This window comes from Prionailurus viverrinus, chromosome D1 (assembly GCF_022837055.1).
Source record: "Prionailurus viverrinus isolate Anna chromosome D1, UM_Priviv_1.0, whole genome shotgun sequence".
NCBI classification, from domain to species: Eukaryota; Metazoa; Chordata; class Mammalia; order Carnivora; family Felidae; genus Prionailurus; species Prionailurus viverrinus.
This window is the reverse complement of record NC_062570.1, coordinates 80,491,720-80,501,873: the sequence shown is the minus strand read 5'-3', so window position 1 is coordinate 80,501,873 and position 10,154 is coordinate 80,491,720.

The following is a 10,154-nucleotide window of genomic DNA, read 5'->3' as shown; positions in this document are numbered from 1 at the left end:
ATATAAGGTTCACAAAATAAATCAATATAACAAGTATACTATTTATCTGATGGCTGGGGATTTTGCAGAGGCTCTCAAAGTGATATTTTGAGACTATCAGCTCTCACATGTCAGCATGAGGAAACCACCACAGTATTTCTGTTTGGAAAATTTTCTATTCTGTTTATACATTTAGACTTCTTGGAGGCAAACAGATATGCATACCATTTTAATACTGCCAGAAATGACCATGGGCAATCTTAGTTATTTTAAGCCAAACAGATTTGTATACTAGTTTTTTTTAGTTTCAATACAAAAAGACAAGAAGGTGATAGATGAAATCATGGTCTTAGAGCACAGTGGTTAAAAGCATGGGTTTGGGAGCCAGATTCTCTGAATTATAATAGTGGTCACCCACTTAACAGCTACATGATTTTAGGCAACTTAATATTCCTCTCAGTTTTCCCATCTGTAAAATGAAGTTAACAAATGTACCCATCTCTGTTTTGCTGATGATTAAACACATTAAAGAAGGATTAATTTAGAAATGTACCTGGGTTTTGTTATCAGGATGCAGGCAGACAGGAAGAATTAGTTTGTTTCCATAATTCCAGACAAGTCCCTCAGTTCTCTGCTTTTGTGGTTCTTCATCTCCAAAATGATAATAGTAGGTCAGACTCCTCCATTGGAAAACTGAGCAGATGACACCCTCTCAACCCAAGAAGCCTTCGGGGCTCCACTTCTTGTACCTTGAAGTAGCTCTGGGCATAGTGAACTGAATGAAAAAAAAATGTATCTATGTAATGCATAGAATACTTAATAAAAATATAGACACTAGTGTGATATTTTAGGAACTTTGGAAAGAGAAAATATCAAAAGTAACCAACTGCTCCAATATCAGGGACAGGTATTTGTATCCGAGGAAACTCACTGAGGGTGTGAAAATTGCCATCGTTACCAAATTAACTCCTCTCATAAGAAGAAAAGCTGGTGTTTTGTTGGTGGGATGTAGGGCATGGTGAGACATGCCCCTGAAATTATTTTATTTTATGCCAGGCACAATATAGGACGTGGCTAAGTAGGTTTTGGCCTATTCAGAAAAGTCAGTTCTCAAATAAGAATGACTCAGTATCAAATGTGACCTCATTTTTCTCTTTCTCTATAAAAATGAATGCTTATTACTCAAGAAGGCTGGTCACAGTGACCCCCTTGTGAAATATCTGTGCCAGAGTAGAAAATCCTATTTCCTAAAAATGCCAGTGGAGGCTATACACTGTGACTGTTGGAAGTACAACAGATGTTCTGCGGAAGAAAGGGCGTCCGTGACCAGGCAAAATGGGGGAGGACCCCATCAGGCAAAATGAAACAGGTTTCTTTCCTGAAACACGTATCAGAGCTCTCTCCATGCATGCGTGGCCACCATGAAACATGGTGTGTCCTTCAGTTATGGGAGGAAGAAACATCTCACAGAATTGATCCCACTGTGGACAATGATTAGAGCACCAAGCCATCTGGCTTTTTTGGGATCTGCACAATGTGGAGTGAAATTCTGCTTCTGTCTCTCATAACCTTGGGCAAAGTAGCCACCGCTCTGAGCCTCCATTTTCTCATCTATAATTAGAGATACGGACTTTGTCATCATCTTCTTTTATATCTCATATGCAAGTGACTCAGAATGATATTGTTAACATTTGGAACACACTTATAGGAGATACTTTATGAACTTTACTAAATAAACACTGAACCTGAATACAGTCTAAATGAGCTTATTAAAATTTAACCAAAGTTCTCCTCTCTTTGGATTTCTTGACTTTTCTGGCACAGATTTATTCGCTCCGTTTTGCTTCTTTTTGAATGAGTCAGAGATCCACGTCTGGAACTTTATCCACTCTCTAGGTCCAGCCTTATATTTCTGGCAGCCTAATCCACATTTCTTCCTGGCTGTTTCGCTAATCTCTAAATCATTTAAACTTTTTGATGTGTTGTATATTCCATAAGCTTCTATATATTGTAGTTCCTTTCAATTCATCATATCTGCCCTGATACTCATTTATTCACTTAACACGTATTTACCGGGAACTATGTTCATCCACTTAAAAAAAATCATAGATGAAGTAAGTTCAGTTAAATAGATTAAAAAAGATATGAAACAAAATACATGTTCATGTAAAAAGCTTAGTAGAGTTCCGAAGACATAAAAAAGGAATAAATTTATATAAATCCATTAACATCAGTAGTAAGTATACAAAATAATTAAAATGACTAATTATTAACATTTACTAATATAGGGTTTTATTAAGTTTTAATCATGTTAATTACATAATAATAAAAATTCTATAGAGCATTAAAGAGGGGACTTAAAATGGTTTCACCATCTGGTTGACTATTTCCACTCTCTTCTTTCTTTAAGATCTTCATGCAAAAAGAGAAAACCACTTAAAATCTTTAGATCTAATTCTATTGCCCCTGCCTCACTGCTTAAAGCTTTCCCATAGCTCACATCATAATTTTTAAAAATTCAAATACACACTCTTCTCACAAGAATTTATATGACCTGGATACTGGCTGGGTCTTGAATCTATGGTATATCTCACTATCAATGGATTTATCAACCCAACTACACTGGCTTTGTTTCTGTTCCTGAGGTTATTCTCCTTTGAAGCCCTCTTTATTTGTTCACTTTGCTTCTTAGGCTGAATATGAGATTAATAATGTCACTGTTATAGTGATTTCTGCCTTCTAAACTGACACCCTATACAAGCTTCGTAATTTGCAAATCCCAAAGCAAAATTAAAATGTGAGTCCTTTTGTTCAAAAAGAAAAAAAGAAAGTTGTGTTTTTAAAAATGTTCTAAAATATAAAGCTTTTTCCCTTTCTTTTGTGGTCTCTCCACTTTTGGGGCATCACACCTGCTGTATGTTAACGAGGTGGCAAGGACAATAGACATGCACATTGTGCATACCTCCTCTGCTCTTGTGCATGGTCTATTATCTCATCAGATTTAACTTACACAACAAAGTCAAAAATAAAATTATCAAAAATTTCAAGACAACAAAAGTAGAATATTAAACTAAATGTGGAGACATCTGAAAGTGAAGCTTTATGCAATTGCATGCCTCTCATGCCCACGAAGATGGCCCTTCTTCCATTCACAGCCTATTCTCCCAAGTACAATATAAATGATTTCTTCAAAATATAAATCAGGTCATGTAATGATATTCAATTCCCTCCGTAATTATAACACCCATAGGAATGGCTGGCATAGTAAAGGTCTAATAAGTAATTGATGAGCAACTATTTAAGAGGATTGTAAATCCTCTATGACATCATAGACTAATTTGTTTGCAATTAGCTTAAAGGGCCTAAATTCCATAATCAGAATGTGATCTCCTTCTCTTGAGTCTGCTTCCTTTCTCTCTTTTATGTTGGCTTTATTCTCAAGAAGGATATGCCTACAGAATAGCCATTTTTGTCCCTGTTAGTTCTAGGTTTTCATCATACCATTTTTACTCAGATAAACGAGAACTTTTCCATATCACTATTTTGAATTTTTATAATGTTTATTTATTTCTGAGACAGAGAGAAACAGAGCGTGAGCGGGGGAGGGGTTCGAGAGACAGGAAGACACAGAATCCAAAGCAGGCTCCAGGCTCTGACCTGTCAGCACAGAACCCAACACAGAGGCTCAAGTTCATGAATGGTGAGATCATGACCTGAGCTGAAGTCAGACGTTTAACCGACTGAGCCACCGAGGTGCTCCTCTATATCAATATTTTGAGTGGAACTACTAAATCTAACTCTAGTTGGCCCAAATTAAATCACATGTCCACACCAGAACAAATGACTTTGAATCCATTACACTAAGCTTAAACCATCACAAAGTGGCAAAGTATTCATTAAAACATTTCTGAGCACTTTAACCAGAATAGTGATGGATGTTGACAGAGAAGATATATGTCTTCAATCTGCTAGATAAAGCCAAATTATTCTCTGTGATGTTGGGACCAACAGATCACACTTATAATTTAATTTGGGAAATCGTTAAACAAAACATTTTATGAGTACATAGAAAGACATACATTTTATGTATAGAATTACTCACTTTCCATCATAGAGAAAAAGTGAGCTCCTTGAATTTGAGAATACCTAGAAAATCAGGGATCTATGACAATCTTGTCTATAAGCTAGAAGATCTGTCTCCATAAATGTTGGAGAAATGGTAAAATAAATGTATATTTGTTCCTTAGTAAGCATTGTTGTCCTGTTAGTTCTAGGTTTTCATCTTACCGTTTTTACTCAGATAAACGAGAATTTTTCATATCAATATTGGACACTTGATTTCTTTCTCTAGATTTTTCAACTGGAAGAATCTGGGTTTACTAGAGAGTTGACAGCTAATGTGATACAGAACATGAAGTAGGAGCCTAATTACTACAGAGGATCTAATTGTTTCATTGTCCCTGAAACACTGAGATAATGGTATAGAACTTTGGGTTTAGCAAGTAACAGTTATTAAATGTTTACTATATACCAAGCCCCACGTCCATTCAGGTAATCTACACAACTCTATGAGACAGCAATAACGATCAGCCCCAAAATATACTTGAGAAACTTACCTTTTAGAGAAGATAAAACATGTTAGGTCGAATAAAGAGATGTACAAAGATAAATGCATGTATCTATCACTAGACACATGATTCCATGATTATGACAAGGGTCACTCTCATCCTCTTATCCTTTTCATTCACTGTGTTTGAATCAGGCATGTTTCCTGCCTTGCAGGAGTAGCCCTGAAGTAAACATCAGCAGTCTTATCTTGTGCTAAAGTACATTTATATACGGTTATCTTATTTCCACCTTTAAAATTTGCCCTGGATAACATCTGTAGTTGGGAGAAACCTGTATTTGAGGCCTAATATCCTTTTTCATATTTTTATTTATTTATTTATTTATTTATTTATTTATTTATTTTAGAGAGAGAGCAAGTGACCTTGCGTGGGGGGAGGGGCAGAGGGAGAGAGAGTAAGATAGAGACAGAAGGAGAGAATCTCAAGCAGGCTCCACACCCAGCATTATGCCCATCTCAGGGCTCAATCAGGACTCTGAAATGATTGACCTGAGCTGAAATCAAGAGTCAGACACTTATCCTACTGAGCCACCCAGGCACCCCATAACATCTTTTTTAAATGCTTATTCTAGAAACCACTTCTTGCGTTTCACTTCCAAAAGTCTAGCATGCTCAATGATGCCATGTTCACTCTCCTCCTCATACACATAGGAGAAGTCGGCTGCATGGTGTTAGTACTCTGGTATGCCTGTCTTGAAAACAGAATATCCTAATTCAAGGGGAAATTTTCTGGCAGTAGAATTGAGATACCATAAAAGGTCAGTAGGGGAGATATTTGGTTGATATTAAGCCTTACCATGAAATCTACGCAAAGTTTGTTCTGCTAACTGGTACTCAGTAGTGTGATTGATGGTTTTCTTTTTCCAGAGAAAAGTTTTTCTGCCCAAAATGCCTCCATTTGCCTTACATCTTTAAACTGCTTTGAGATGCCAGCTCAAACCTTGTGACAATAGTGCACATAGGTGCCTTCTTCCCACATAAATACTATTCAATGGCTTGACTTCTTTGCATGAGATTTAAAGTATAAATATCTTTAATCAATAATTTACTACCTATGTTTCTATCCTAAGCAATGATTTTGAGTCTTGAACTTTCATAGGCTTATAGTTAAATTCAAAACAATGTTAGAGGTGAGCTTTATAGTGAAACATTATGTTTTCAAGTAAAAACTTTGCCACTTACTAGTTTGGGATTGTGTGTATATCACTTATTCTCCCTGAATCTCAGCTTCTTCTCCTGTAAAGTTAGGATTGTCATCATAACTATCTCTTAGGATTGTTATGAAGATAAAATATAAAGAGAACATGAATGTACTGTGAACACTTTAAAGAGCTTGAGAAATGTTAGATTCATTTCTTGAAATAGAGGCTATATATTCTCTTTCTGTGTATAGAATTTGATATTAAGAGGTCCCTGAGGTTTTGGAGGTAGATTGCCTGAATTCAAGCTCTAGTAACTTCATTTATATTCTATGATGGTGGGCAAACAGTTTCATCTGTAAAGGAGATTAATAATAACTAGCCCATAGGTTTATCATGTGGATCAAATGAAATGTATATGTAGAGCACATAGCAAAATGCCTGGAACGTAGTAAATAGTAAATGAATGTTAGATGCTGATGATGATGGATGGATGAAAATGCTAACATATTTCATTTTTCAAGTTCTGTGACCATTGAGTATTATAACTTTGTTAGTTATAGGACACTATTTATAATAGTTATAATTTATTAATCATCTGAAAAAAATGATTGAAATATGAAAAATATTTCAAAATTCTGCCAACTTTTATCTTTGAGTCAGATTTAATTAACTCCATCAAGTTACATAAAAGTACCCCTTTTCTGCTAAGCAAAATGCAAACTCCAAAGTCTTAGTCTTTTTTTTTAATATTTATTTTTGAGAGATACAGAAAGACAGAGTGTGAGCAGGGGAGGTGCAGAGAGAGGGAGACACAGAATCTGAAGCAGGCTCAGGCTCTGAGTTGTCAGCACAGAACCCACTGTGGGGCTCGAACCCAGGGACTGTAAGATCATGACCTGAGCTGAAGTCGGATGCTAAACTGACTGAGCCACCCAGGTCCCCCTGCAAAGTCTTAGTCTTATGGTCAAGACTAAATACCTGGGAGCTCAGTGTATTAGGATGCATTGTGACTGACTTAGTAGAGAGAAAACTTGTGTATTCATCAGCAAAGACCTTATCTGTGTTTAACCCAAATAGACTTTTATGGGATTTTGTTTTCTTTTAAAACCATTGGGTGTTTTCCCCTTCCTCCTGGAATGACATACCAGCAAAACTAACCTAAGTTCCATTCCTTAAGCAGGAGAATAAAGGAATTAAAATCATGTTAAAAGGATTCACCACTTTTTGCAGAGATGTCAACCAGGTTTCAACTTATTGATCAAAGATAATTGGGTCTGTCTGTCTGCATTGCTGTGCTGAAAAGAAATCTGAAATCTTGGAGAAATCAACTGCTATGATTAAAAAGAGATGTCTGCCATGGGAATGTGGAAATCACAAACGGAACTATGTAATCAAAGATTTGTCACCTCTGATTTTTATAGCATAGAATGAATAAATGGAGTTTTAGAGCTTTTAAAAAACAGGGAAGAAATAACTTCTTGATATCATCCACAAAAATATCCTCTACACATTGGTTTTATTTCATTGTATTTGTCAATATTAAACTTAATTCCCAAGGAAGAACAGAAAGATATAGAGATAGACATTCAATATTATTTGGCAATGACACTATTACAGAAATATTACAGCAGCAACTTTCATTTTAGAAAAAATTGTGTTTCTTTTTGTTTTGTTTTGTTTTTGTTTAAAATACATTACATTTTAGACAAGTTTTAGGCTCACCATAAAATTGAGCAGAGGTATAGAGATTTCTCATTTTCCATGTACTCATGCTTCCTCTACGTACATCCTCCTCCTTTATAACCTCCCACACCACAGTAGTCCCTTTGTTAATAGTCAATGAACCTACACTGACACATCATTATCACTATTACATCCATAGCTTACATTAAGGTTCATTTTTGGTGAAATAGGAAATTGTACAATTTTTATTTTGCAGTGTATACATGCATATGTATTTCATTCATATTATAACACTGGAAAAGCTGACTATCCTAAGTTTTTTTTTTAATTTAATTTTGATTTGCACATATTATGGTTAACACGATCTACCTTCTGTTTCCTGATGAGCAAGGAAAGATTAAAAAGAAAAATATAAGTTGCCCAACCTTCTGTTTCCTTTTATGGTGCCATTTTCAGCATAAGTGGCTTGTCTTAGTCCACTGGGGCCACTATCACAAAAATATTGTAGACTATATGTTCACAGCCTATGCACAGGCATAGGGGATTGTTTATTTTTTTGTGCACGGTACACACAATCTTCATTTGTGTTTCTGTGACTTCTATGTCACACACTGCTTCTCCAATTGAAAATGATAGCCATTTTCTCTGCAGGAAAGGTAAATCAAGATAAAACCATTGAAGATAATCAATAGAACCTCAGGGACCTATGAGACAGTATGAAAAGTTCTCACATATCTATAAGTGGAATGCCAGAAGGAGAGACATGAGATTATAGAAAAAAGTAAAATGTTTCACAACATTATTGCACAAAGTTTCCCCAATATGGAGATTACCTAGATTCTATAAGACCAACAAACAATAAGAAGGATAAATATGAAGGAAACAATGCCTTCATACATCATAGTGAAACTGTTGAAAATTAAAGACAGAAAGAAAATCTTGAGACAACCACGAAAAATGACAAATTACATAGAAATGTAACAATTCAAATGAACGTTCACTTCTCATTAGAGGAGCCAGAAGACTGTGGAAAGAACTTTGAAATGCCTGAAACAATACTAAGTTGAGAATTCTTTACCAAGTGAAAATATCAACTAAGAACAAAGATAAAGTAAAGAACTTTTAGGTAAAAGAGCACTAAGAAAACTCACTGACAGCAAGTTTGCACTCCAAGTAATGATTATGGGTATGCTTAAAGCTTAAGAAAAATGGTAAGAGTTGGAGCTATAGATTTTCACTGAGGAATTAAGAATATTGTAAATGATATATGTATTTGGGTAAATATAAAATATTACTTTTCATCTTAATATCTTTAAAATACTTATGAATTTCAAATTATACTGCCAACTTGTGAGGGATATAATGCAGTAGATATACTCCACATGAAAACTACTGTATAACATGATGTGAGGGCAAATGGGCCTATTTGCAGGCAAAGTTTCTATAGCTTATATGAAGTGATAATTAATTCTAAATAGGGTGTGAATATTAATTTTGATATAAATTTTAACCCCCAGAGCAACTAGTAAACAATTTTGCAAAAAGTTGTAGCCAAATATCAAATAGATTAATCTAATCAAATTCTAGAAATTATTTAAATAATCCAAAACAACATAGAGAACATAGAACTGAAGGACAATTTAAAAGGAATTAGTATCATGAATAAAGTATCAGTCCATGTTTTCCAGAGAAATAGAACCAAATATATTTTACATATATCTACCTATAGCTATATCTGTATTTATCTCCATACCTCCACACTGGTACTGATCTAGCCATAGATAAAGTGTGTTTTGTTTCTTTGCTTGTTTGTTTTTTTAAGAATCACTTCATGAGATTGTGGGATCTGGCAAGTCCAAAATCCGTAGGTCAGACTCATTCCTACCAAGGTAGGAATTAATGCTGCAATTTTAGGCAGGGTTTCTTCTTCTATTAGAAACCTTAGTTTTTGTTCTTAAGACCTTCAACTGATTGGATGAGCCACCCATATTGTTCATACTAACTCATTTACTTAAAATCAACTGATTATGGATGTTAAACACAATTAAAAATACATTCACCACAACACATAGATTAGTGTTTGATGAACTAACTGGGCACCATATCCCAGCCAAGTTGACACATTAAATTAGCCATCACAAATAATTACAGTAAATGTTATTGGACAAAATAGTTAATGGCAGAGATTACTAATATAAATGTTTTAAAAGCAAGCATTAACTTCAATGCTATCTAAAAGATATGTACTACAATTGTAATAATATAGGTTATTTAAAAATATATGGATGAATAGGTTATACCAAGCAAATATCAATAATTTAAGGCTAGAGTGGAATGCTAATATCAGGTAAATTCAACTGAGAGAAAAAGATAGCCATTTAATAATGAGAAGAAGACCAATTCATCTGGGAGGCATAAAAACCATAAAAGTATTGGTGTCTAATAAAAAAGCCTTAAAATACATAAAGCAAAAAATATTAGATTTCATATGGAAAGACAGTTTCCCAATAATAGATATTTTACATCTGTCTCTCCACAGCTATTAAAATAACAATAAAGAAGCAGTAGGCGAAATATCCGTAAAGACAACCACCTTGGACTGCATGATAATCATGAAACTTTATATTCACCCAGCAACCATAGAGTACACATTATTTTCAAGTGTATATGGAATGTTTACCTATAAACCTATAAACCATATGCTAGTCTATAAACTAGTCTCA